The sequence below is a fragment of the Anomalospiza imberbis genome, chromosome 2 (genome assembly GCF_031753505.1).
Source record: "Anomalospiza imberbis isolate Cuckoo-Finch-1a 21T00152 chromosome 2, ASM3175350v1, whole genome shotgun sequence".
Lineage (NCBI taxonomy): Eukaryota > Metazoa > Chordata > Aves > Passeriformes > Viduidae > Anomalospiza > Anomalospiza imberbis.
Window position 1 is genome coordinate 48539258 of NC_089682.1, and position 9789 is coordinate 48549046.

The following is a 9789-nucleotide window of genomic DNA, read 5'->3' on the forward strand; positions in this document are numbered from 1 at the left end:
GAGTTCTGGTATCTTCCCTCCAACTTCTTTGTCTAATGCTATAGCTGCCACCTGCATTGACAGCAATGCCTTTAGTCATCTGGATTGCTATTTATGTTGCTGTAATTGCTACCACTAAATTTACTGGATTATAGTGTTAGTAATTGTCGATTATAAATAGCAATAATGCTGCAGTACACTGTCAAAGCCTGCCGCGTTACGAAGATCTAGTCTGTATGTGCATGCAGAATTTTGTTGCTTAATCAAAAAGAACATTTCTCAGTCAAAGTGCTTCCCCTGTACATCCCACCATGCTTTTCAACCACATGGCAAGGGCTCCTCTTTCTTAAGGAAGATGTGATGCCTCTCACCCCACACCAGCTCTCAGCAGCCCTTCACACAGCACCCACTCATCCAAATTTGTTTTCAGGACATAACCCTTTCCTCTCACACAGCCAGTGTCCTTAAGGCTACTAAATACGACTTATTAGAATTAAAACTGACTATTTGAGGAAATGTTTTTAACACATTTTGGTCAAATCTCCAACTGGGCCATGTGAGCCTTGTGCTCCCCACAGCAGGCAGGGAGCAGAGTGCTACCTGTTGCTGCTGGCCAAGAGCCAAGCCCAAATTGCCAGCAGGGGATGAGAAAGGGAGAGACATTTGCAAGGAGCACCACAAAGGCCCAGCAAAGCCTGGGGCGCCTTTTGTGCCACCCTTTTCCAGTCTGCTCCCTGTTGGAGTCTTGGGGTCCACTCACAAAGGCAAAGTGGGAGCATTCACATGCAGACAGGCAACACCCCTTCCAATGGATTTCCACCTAAAAACAGGGATGGAGGCGTGAGGCCCCTTTTCTAAGTAGTATCACTTTCTCTCAGCCCAACCCTCGCTGCTCACATGAGATGCCACACCACTTTTGTTCACAACACAGATATCACCTAACACATTCCCTGCCTGAGGGTTTCTAGAAGCCTCTTCCCAAGTCAGTGATCGCACCCTGATAGCAGTTGCTCTGCCTCAGGTACCACACCAGTGTTGAGGGTATCCCCCACAGCCTGCCACATTTCCTGCCAAACCAGGGTCCTGCCTGTGTGACTCAGCATGGTCCCACCTGCACAAGTGACCACTCTGTTCCCCTGCACCCCCCAGCCAGGCAGAAACAACCTCCAACATCTGGCCAAAAAGCACACAGCACACACTCAACAGAAGCCATCTTTGATACAGCAGAAGACATGTATCAAGACAAGTGTGGCAATAAACAAACAGTTTTCCCTAATAATTCTGACATTTTGATAGGGAAGCTTAAAAATAGGTATTTGAAAGAAGGATGCTCTGATGGGACAGGATGTATTTGCAGTGTAAGGGAAGGAAGGATGGTCTGTACCCAAGAGCACACATATCATGAGCACTCAGCCCAGCAAACACATCCTGGCTGAATTACACCCTCTGCATCTTTGATTACAAAACAGTAAAGACAGAAAGTTTCTGACTGGGATTTCAAGCGAAATCAGAAGCAATATTAGCTATCCAAGCAGCAGGTATCCTTCTTTGGCTCATCCAGGTACCCACAGGGAGCAGACAGGAAAATACCACAAGAAGAGGGGTGCACACAAAAGCTGGAAGCTGAGCTTTTTGGCGCATGATATAAATTCTTCTGCCTATATCAGGAAAGCCAATGTGTAGGGACACTGCTTAAAACCCAGTCACTTCATTCTCTGCATCACCACAGAGCATAATTTCACCTTATTTATGCCCCTAGACTTTGCTTTGCCATTGACACTGTGCAAGCACAACACAAGAGAAATGCCTTTTTTTTTTTTTTTTTTTTTTTTTTTTATTTTGCTAAGAATTTTGTGCATGCAAGGGTAAGAGGAACAGAGTTATTTTTCAGTTCTGTTAGTAATTCCTCTCCAGCTCTACAGGACTCAAGAACGTGCTGATACTCAAGAGCAGGGAAAATGCAGGCAGCATGTTGTTATGCTGGGAGAAAAGGGGAAAAAAAGGGCAAATTTTAAGTGTGAAGCAATTACACTGTAAAATCAGGTGAATATTCATCGGTACTGGCTGCTCTTGTGTTTTTTGACTACTGAGTAACAGGGTATAATTTGGAAGTCATACCCTGGTTTACTCTGGTAGATCTGCTGTAAAGTGCAACTTTTTTCTTGTCACTTTTGTCTCCACTGTAACTTCTTTTTGCTTATTCCAGGTCAGGTTCCCAGGGCTGAGCAGCACTGAGAAAATCATGAAGGATTAAGAGTCTATGAGAGTAGGAGAAAAACTGTGAAACATGGAGGAAAACACTTTTCCTTCCCCAGGCATCACTAAAGACTACATTGATGGTGAAAGTGAGGACTACTGAACATACTGGTTAATTTGCAACTGAAGTGCAGCCTGATAGGCATGCACCATAGTTTCACAGTTTGTGTGTGACAACAGAAGCAAAAACAGAAGCAGTTTGTGTGTGACAACAGGAGCAAAACCTCCTAGCTCTAAGCCAGAGTGATTATTGGGCTTGGGGAAAATAATTTCATCTCTCCCACAAGTTTGGTTTCCCCTTTTCTAGTGCCAGTTCTTCCAATCACAAAGTTGTTGAGGAAATTGCATTTTCTAAACTGCTCCATTGCCCCCTTTTCCTTTTTAAGCCATTAAATATTTTCTCTCTCAATGCTTGGAGAATACCAACTTCTGCAGGAGGTTGTCTGTGGAGATACTGCCCTTCAAAGTCAGTCTTTGGTCAGTACAGGGATTTCATCAAAGGCTCATACTGGAACTGAACAGACCTGGGTGCACCATCCATCCAAGCTCCTTGCCATATCCATGTCCATAACTGGGGCCAGATGACACCTGGAGCAAGCATCTATAGGAAGCCTCTGCTTTGTGTCCTGCCAGTGGTACCACTTGTTTCAGCTCTTCAACACAGCACACAGTCTCTGTGCTGCTTTGGTGTGACTCCCTGGGTGTCAGTGCCCAGCTCTGTGCCACCACATGGAGCAGCTCAATGGGGCCTTGGGGCACCACAGCAGGCAAGAGGCACTGAATGCCTCTGGCAGCAAGGCCACCTCTGCACTTCCTGCGCTGTTCCCTGTCGAGGCCACAGAACCATGGCTGTGCAGGGCTGGTGCTCGCAGCCTTAGCAGCCCTGGGGAGTGTTGCTGGCCCTGACCACGGCAGTGTGGGGCTACAAAGGGCTGCTGTGCACTGCAGGAGGCACCAGTGCCGGCTGCCACGGGGGCCAGGGGACTTGCCTTCCCCCCTTGAGCTTCGTGTGGCCATGCAGAAGAGCAGGGCTGTGGAGTCTGGCGCAGGGTCCCAGCACATGCCAGCATGGCTGGGGTGATCTCTGCCTGGTGCCTGGACCAGTAGAGTGTAAGAGATTTGCTGACCCATTCCCTGCAAGCTTGCTGCTTCTGGTGAGTGTGGCAAAGCCCTGGCACCAGGCACAGGGCACCAGGCACAGCGACCAGGAGTCCAGGCTGAGAGCTTCCCAATGAACCACAACAGGCAGAAAAGGAAGGCAACTGCCCAGCTTGAGGGATGTGCTCTCCACTTTGCTTCCCCATTGGATGCCTATTCCTAGCAATGGGTTCTCAGCATGGTGTGCCACCCAGAGACTCCTCAATGAACTGTGTCACTGCCCCAGCTAAACTGGTGCACAGGTAACTGGGGTGTGCACAGCCCTTGTAACACACTGGCCCTGCTCCATTAGTGTCCTAACTGTTTCAAAATTATTCCACTAGTCTGAGTTTGGAGCTGGAGAGAGTATTGCAGGCACAGCCATGGGTCCCTTTCTCAAAGCAGAGACCTGGGCATGTCCTGGTCCCTGTACTGCCAACACCACTGCACGCAGCTTTTCCCTTGTCTTCCAGGGAGAGGTTGCATCAGATCCCAGGCAGGGACCTTGCTGCAAGCACAGGTGATGCCTTGCCAGCAGCATCCCACCAGAGGATAGTTAGGAAAAAGGCTGTTTCCAAGGCAGGAGGAAGCAGGGAGAAGACATCTGTAGGCCAAGGGCAGGGTCTGGCCCCTGCTGCCTCTCCAGCCTCTTGCTGTGGCTGGCCCAAGCACTGCCTAAATAAATGGATGATGTCCTCCTTTGGTTTCCTCCTCGTAATATGGCTTTACTGATGGCCTTGTAGTATCTGAAAAGGGTACCAAGGAAAAAGGCTGGCAAGCTGGGTTGGTATGGGGCTAGGGATTTTTTGGTTTGGCTTTCTGTTTTTTCACTGCTTTTTCACTCTGTAAAAAAAAATTGAAGGCAACTACGGGATAGAAAACACAGCATGAGGAGAAAGGTCTCTTTGAACCTTTCTGATATGGCTATTAACCATCAACCTGACACACCACTCGAAGAAAGAAGTTTTTAAAGGCATGGAGGAGTCCTGTGGTGAGCAAATTTGGGCTGGGGGTCCTTGAAAATCTTATCTCAGATTTTATCTGACCATTATTTCTTAGGTTGCATTTATAAAAACAGCTAAAATGCCCCTCTATCTAATGTCATTTGAGGGCATTGTCTTTTTCTCCTACACCCTAAAATTTTTTACTTAGGCACTAGGGGAATAAACCACCCTCAAAAAGACAGTCAAACACTGGAAAAAACAGTATGGGAAATGGTTGATTCTCCACTATTAGAGGCTTTTACAGACAAGTTCAACACTCACCCATCCACCTATCAGGTCTGTGCTAAGTACAGCTTAATCTTACTTGGAAAATGTCTAGCTGATGTCTCCAAGTCCCTTTTGGCCCTGTGACTCTGCACCAAGTAAATACTGCCAAGATCTCATCCTGCCACAGCCCAGGATGTATTTAATATCCTGTCTGGCTGTTTGGTTTTCTGCCTTACCTTGCTGTTTGTCCATGAACACACACAAGCACTTCAGACATCCTATTAAGAGTCAGCTTGCACCTTCCTCACACACCACCAAAACCCTGTCTACTTCTATAGTCACCCTGAAAAAAGATGAAAGTGGGGAGCAGCAAACCAAGAGGATCATACAGAAATGTCCATCCTGACATTCAAAAGCTGCCACAGAAAGCCCTCCTTCAGCCTTTTTCCATCTTGAAAAATGCTGACCTATCTTCTGACAAGTTGATAATGAACAAGTAAACCCCACACTGACAAGAACCACTGCCTCTTTTAAATACCCTTCATTGGCTCTTGCCCATGGATTTCATGCATTGGGCATTCAAGGAGCATCTGGTTTCTAAAATCTGCTACAAGTAGCCCAAATAATTATGTGGTTTACATGAAACGTAACTCTGTCTTGAAAAAAAAAAAGAAAATAAGAAAGTCAAGCTAGGTGCCTGGGCCATTAAACAGGCACTCACAAACATCAAGATGAAAGACCTTTAGGAAATACCAACACTACTGTGATGATGATGTGCAACACTGCATTTCACGTAACATGATTGCCCAAAGCTGACCTCCACCCCCAGCTCCTCTCAGCTGGCTTATGGTGCACAATTAATGCAGCAACATAACAGCAGTCAACCTAAAAGGAGTGAAAGGAAGTGAACAAACAGCAGCAGCCACACTGGTCTGCCACGCTCATCTATGGATGGCAGTGGGAATCCATCTGTTCACCATTTCTGCAGTAAACAATTACTTTAGCAACTTAGAAATGCAAGCAGAAAATGCAGGATTTATGGAGGTGCTGGTCTTCCTTCACAGGCTTGTCTACACTCCCCACCCCTGTTTATAAATTTCCCATGGGTGAAAAGAGACCATCTAGGGACAGATTTAATTGTCAAAGTCTGTGGCATCCTTCCACAGTTCATGTTTCTTGATGAAAGCAGTGCTCAGTAACAAGAGGATAAAAAATGTCTTTACATCAGCAATTACTCCATGTGCACAGAGCCTTGAGACAACCAGCATCATAACAGTATTTCAAGGAGGTGGATGAAGTTTACAACAGCAAGTGTCCAGTGCTTCCACTGCCAATCTCTGACTGTAACAAACCTGTAGGGATCTGCTCTTCCAACACAATCTCTACCATGCAAAGTGCCTAGAACAGCTTTCAAACACAAGCAGGTGAAAGAGATAGAAATTAAAAGCGGTATTTTACAAACTGACGAGACATGCAGGGCAAGAGCCCTTGGCTATGTGAATCCCGCAGGTGCAACTCGAACTGCAGCTGTCTGCAGCACCTGGCAGCTGGCATCCCTTATCCCATCCCTTTGGATGCAGTGGGGCTGCTGCACAGCTTCCTGATGGCCAGGGTGCCTCCTCTGGAGGGAAAGCCATAATGCTGCATGTCTGATCCCACAGGCTGCCCTCATGTGTGCCCGCTGCCTTAGGCAAGGCTGTATGAGCAAGGTAACTGGAAAAGCCAGTATTAGGTTTATTTGAAGATTTCTTCTGTAATTATGGAGAAATTAAGTGTAATTGTCTGGGGATTGTCTTTTCCTCCTTTAATAAAAAAATTAGAAATGTGTTGAGTTTTATTTTGCAAGTTAAGGCTTAGCATGAGTTCTTGTGAATGTTTTAGGTCTAATATGCATGAAGAGGGTTTGGTTTGGCTTAAAAAAAAAAAAAAGTGAATTTAAGCCATGCACTAAAAAATTAACCAGGCCAAATTCCCATAAACTGTGAATCTATTCACACAATAAACTGTTAGGAGGAGGAAATAATTTATCAGGTTTCAAAAACTTGCTGGGTACCTGGCTCTGGCACTGGTGGACTTTCCTACAGAGAGCTGGGGCACAAGAAAGGCCTGGGGAGCCCAGCTTTGCTGCTCTATCCACTTCACAGCAGGCTCCCACCCCCTATGCCTGTCTTTTTGCAGAAGCTGTGTTTGGCGCACAGCCATAGCTCAGGAAAACTGTTGTTAAAATACTAATTAAAAAACAACTGCAGGTTTTTCAGAGTTATCAGTAGCTTGGGAAAGTGTGGGATACTGTCTATCCCACTGAAAATCTGTGCTGTGTTTTGCTACCGATGTCAACCAAGTGTTCCGCCTCTCAATAAAAGAGAGAGAAAGGCAAGATAATTGAAAAGCAAGGTGAAAAATTTGCAAGTGAAGCTTGGTGTTCCCAACTTCCTGCAACAACATAAAGAAAACCATCCAAGGAAGAGATCTGTCTCTACCAAATATAAAGCATTTTAAGTGGGATGAAAAACCCAAGCAGTTCTTTTTAAATAGCTCTTATGCTGTTTATGTCCCTCGTATCTTGATGGTATCTTGATGGAAATGGACTTCCAGAGGCTGAGATTTGTGGAATGGTGGTTTAATGCTGAATACAAATGCACATTCCAGGCATGCCACCACATCCTCCCACAAGCACTGTCAGGTGTGACAAGCCAGCACTGCTAAGGGACTCCCATCTCTGTCCAAGGCAACTCACAGCCTCTAACTCACAGAATCTAAAAACTTCCATTTGCCACTTTCTATTTATCTTAAGACTGTTGAAATAGCTGTATTTGTGGTTTTATTTATCAAAAGTATTAAAAAATTGCTCATCTTGCAAAGCATACTGAGTATTTTCTGAGTGGTCTAAAAGCCCAGAAATTTCTATTTAAGAATACATTTTTATCTCATCATTAAAGATGCTTTTAAATCCCTGCTGGCAACACTTGGCCTTTAACTAGAGAACCACCATGTCAAGGTGGAACAGGAAATAGCTGGGTTTTTGTCTAGGTTCTTTAAATTAGTTGTAGATTAACAGAATCCATGAATATGAAGCTACTGTTTTTATATTGACTCTTGTGTATTATAGTGTTTTCAGTGTTCTCACCCATGAAACATATCATGAGTAATATCCTCATAAATTAGTTAATTCAAAAATGCAACCCTTCTTCCCTAAGTGATTTCCTTGCTGGCATGGATTTCTGCATGAGAAATAAGTAGTTACCTTCACTTTGAAAGATCCCAGAGCTCAATTAACTATGTCCTAAATGTGGCGCACTACAGACAATTACTAGCAAAGATGTTTGGAAAAAAATTATGTACCAAGATTAAACAGTCACACAGCAAATGCTTCCCTCCATTACTTTCCAGTGTACAACTATGCCTTGCGGCAGCCAAGCATGGTATATTTTCTTATGACAGCAAGAAGAATTTTCTTAATTACTGATTCAAATAATGACGAGCACTTGATATTATTTATGATGTACTTGCAAGGAAGCACTCATTAGCAACACTTACACATGTGCCAAAATGATCTGTCATCTGGGAGTGAATGGGACAGTTTAGAACTGCATCACCCCTTAAGCAGCTCACCCATCACTTCTAACTGAAAAGTTATTGCTACAGTCACTGAAGCAAAACACAGCATCCATTCCAAGCCACAGACTTGAAATTGCAATTTCTGCTTTTTTTTCAGACCACTTGGCAAACCTTGCTCTTGAAATTGGAACCTCTTGAAGACAATGAATTGTCCATCTGCTGTGATGGTAATTTCCCTGCCACCTTACTTCTGTTAGAAAACACTGCTCTTCAAAACAAAAGCAAGCACAGCCTTGTTGTCACAACCTGTCAATCTCTGTACCCCCTACTGAAACCTGGAAGCTCATGAAGGTCCAACTTTACCATCCAGTTCCCAGCTGGGTTTGTTTCACTTTGTATTACAAAAGTCTATCTAAGCACCTACAGGCAAGCATAGATCCCACACGAAGCTGTTGAGTCATTGACAAACTTTTTGCCATCCTGAAGTGGAGGGGTTGTAGTGAAAGAACTTCTCCCTGCCAGAGCCCAGCTTCATGACAAACACTACAGCTGGGAGTCCCACACCAGATGAATCATCTCAGAATGTAACAGGGAATTGTCTGTCTGTCAAGAGAGAGGTGTGCAGTGAATTTGCTTCAAATGACATCACTCTGACTGATGGCAATGGCGTGCTGCAGGCTGCCTGAATCAATGACATTGGTTTTGCAAGACTGAAAACACATGAACTCCAAAGCCATTACAAAAGCCATTATTATTGGACACCAAAACCAAAACTAAGTATCCTAAACTATTGACAGATTGGGACTATCTGATTTTGAAATTCTCCTTAACTCCTAAAAACAGCAGAGTGTTTTATTAACCCAGTGGTGCTGACAAGGTATTAAGGGAACCCACCCTTGGAAGGAAGGGAATTGATACTCAGATTGGTCTGACTGAAGCCTGATGGTCTGCTCTAACTGGGAAGCTTTTGGTGGGCCATATATGAAATTTGTACTCCAAAGACGTATTCCAAAAACTTCTTTTGGACTGGAAGGACACCTCCCAGGACCTTATGTTTTCTTTATCCCACCCTTTTTTATTTTCCTTAATTGGATGTTGTTTGATGTCAACACCTGCCTTCTCTTAGTGTTTTGCAATGTCATTCTGATTCAACTGGCTTGATTTTTGAGTCTATTTCAATTAATTCCTCGTTTCACAGGCTGACAAATAAGCTAAAGTGCTGCTCTATATGGAATACATGTTTTGTATTTTGTACTTCATACAGGCTGGGTTTTCAACTGGAATTTCAGCTGGGCTTGCAGCAGTGACACTGTGGGCCAGTGCACTTCTGCTGAACATCTAATGATTCTCCAATCAGAAAACAACCAATAAAGCCTTGATGAAATTTCAAGTATATTTTAAATACAACTGTATTAGAGCTCAATTTCTTACTGTTGCTATGCCAAGAACAGTCCACAAAAACCAATTTGACACTGGACAGAAGGTAGATGTCGTATCTTATAGGTTTTATTTCAGAAAACAAAACAAACCAGAACTTTGCAGCAGAGATAGGAATGCATCTCATATTTTGTTACAAAGTGCTAGTGTCCTACTGGAGAATGGACAGCCCCACGAGCTGGTGTATACCATGGCTACTGTATGCCCAGGT

At 44.3% G+C, this 9789-nt stretch overlaps 1 long non-coding RNA gene across 1 annotated transcript; it reads left to right on the top strand.

The window, feature by feature from the left end:
- Positions 1–1637: 1637 nt before the first annotated feature.
- On the top strand, positions 1638–2622 carry LOC137468804 (uncharacterized). The gene is made up of 2 exons (XR_010996187.1): positions 1638–2397; positions 2434–2622. It is a non-coding gene; the product is annotated as an uncharacterized lncRNA (long non-coding RNA).
- Positions 2623–9789: the final 7167 nt, after the last annotated feature.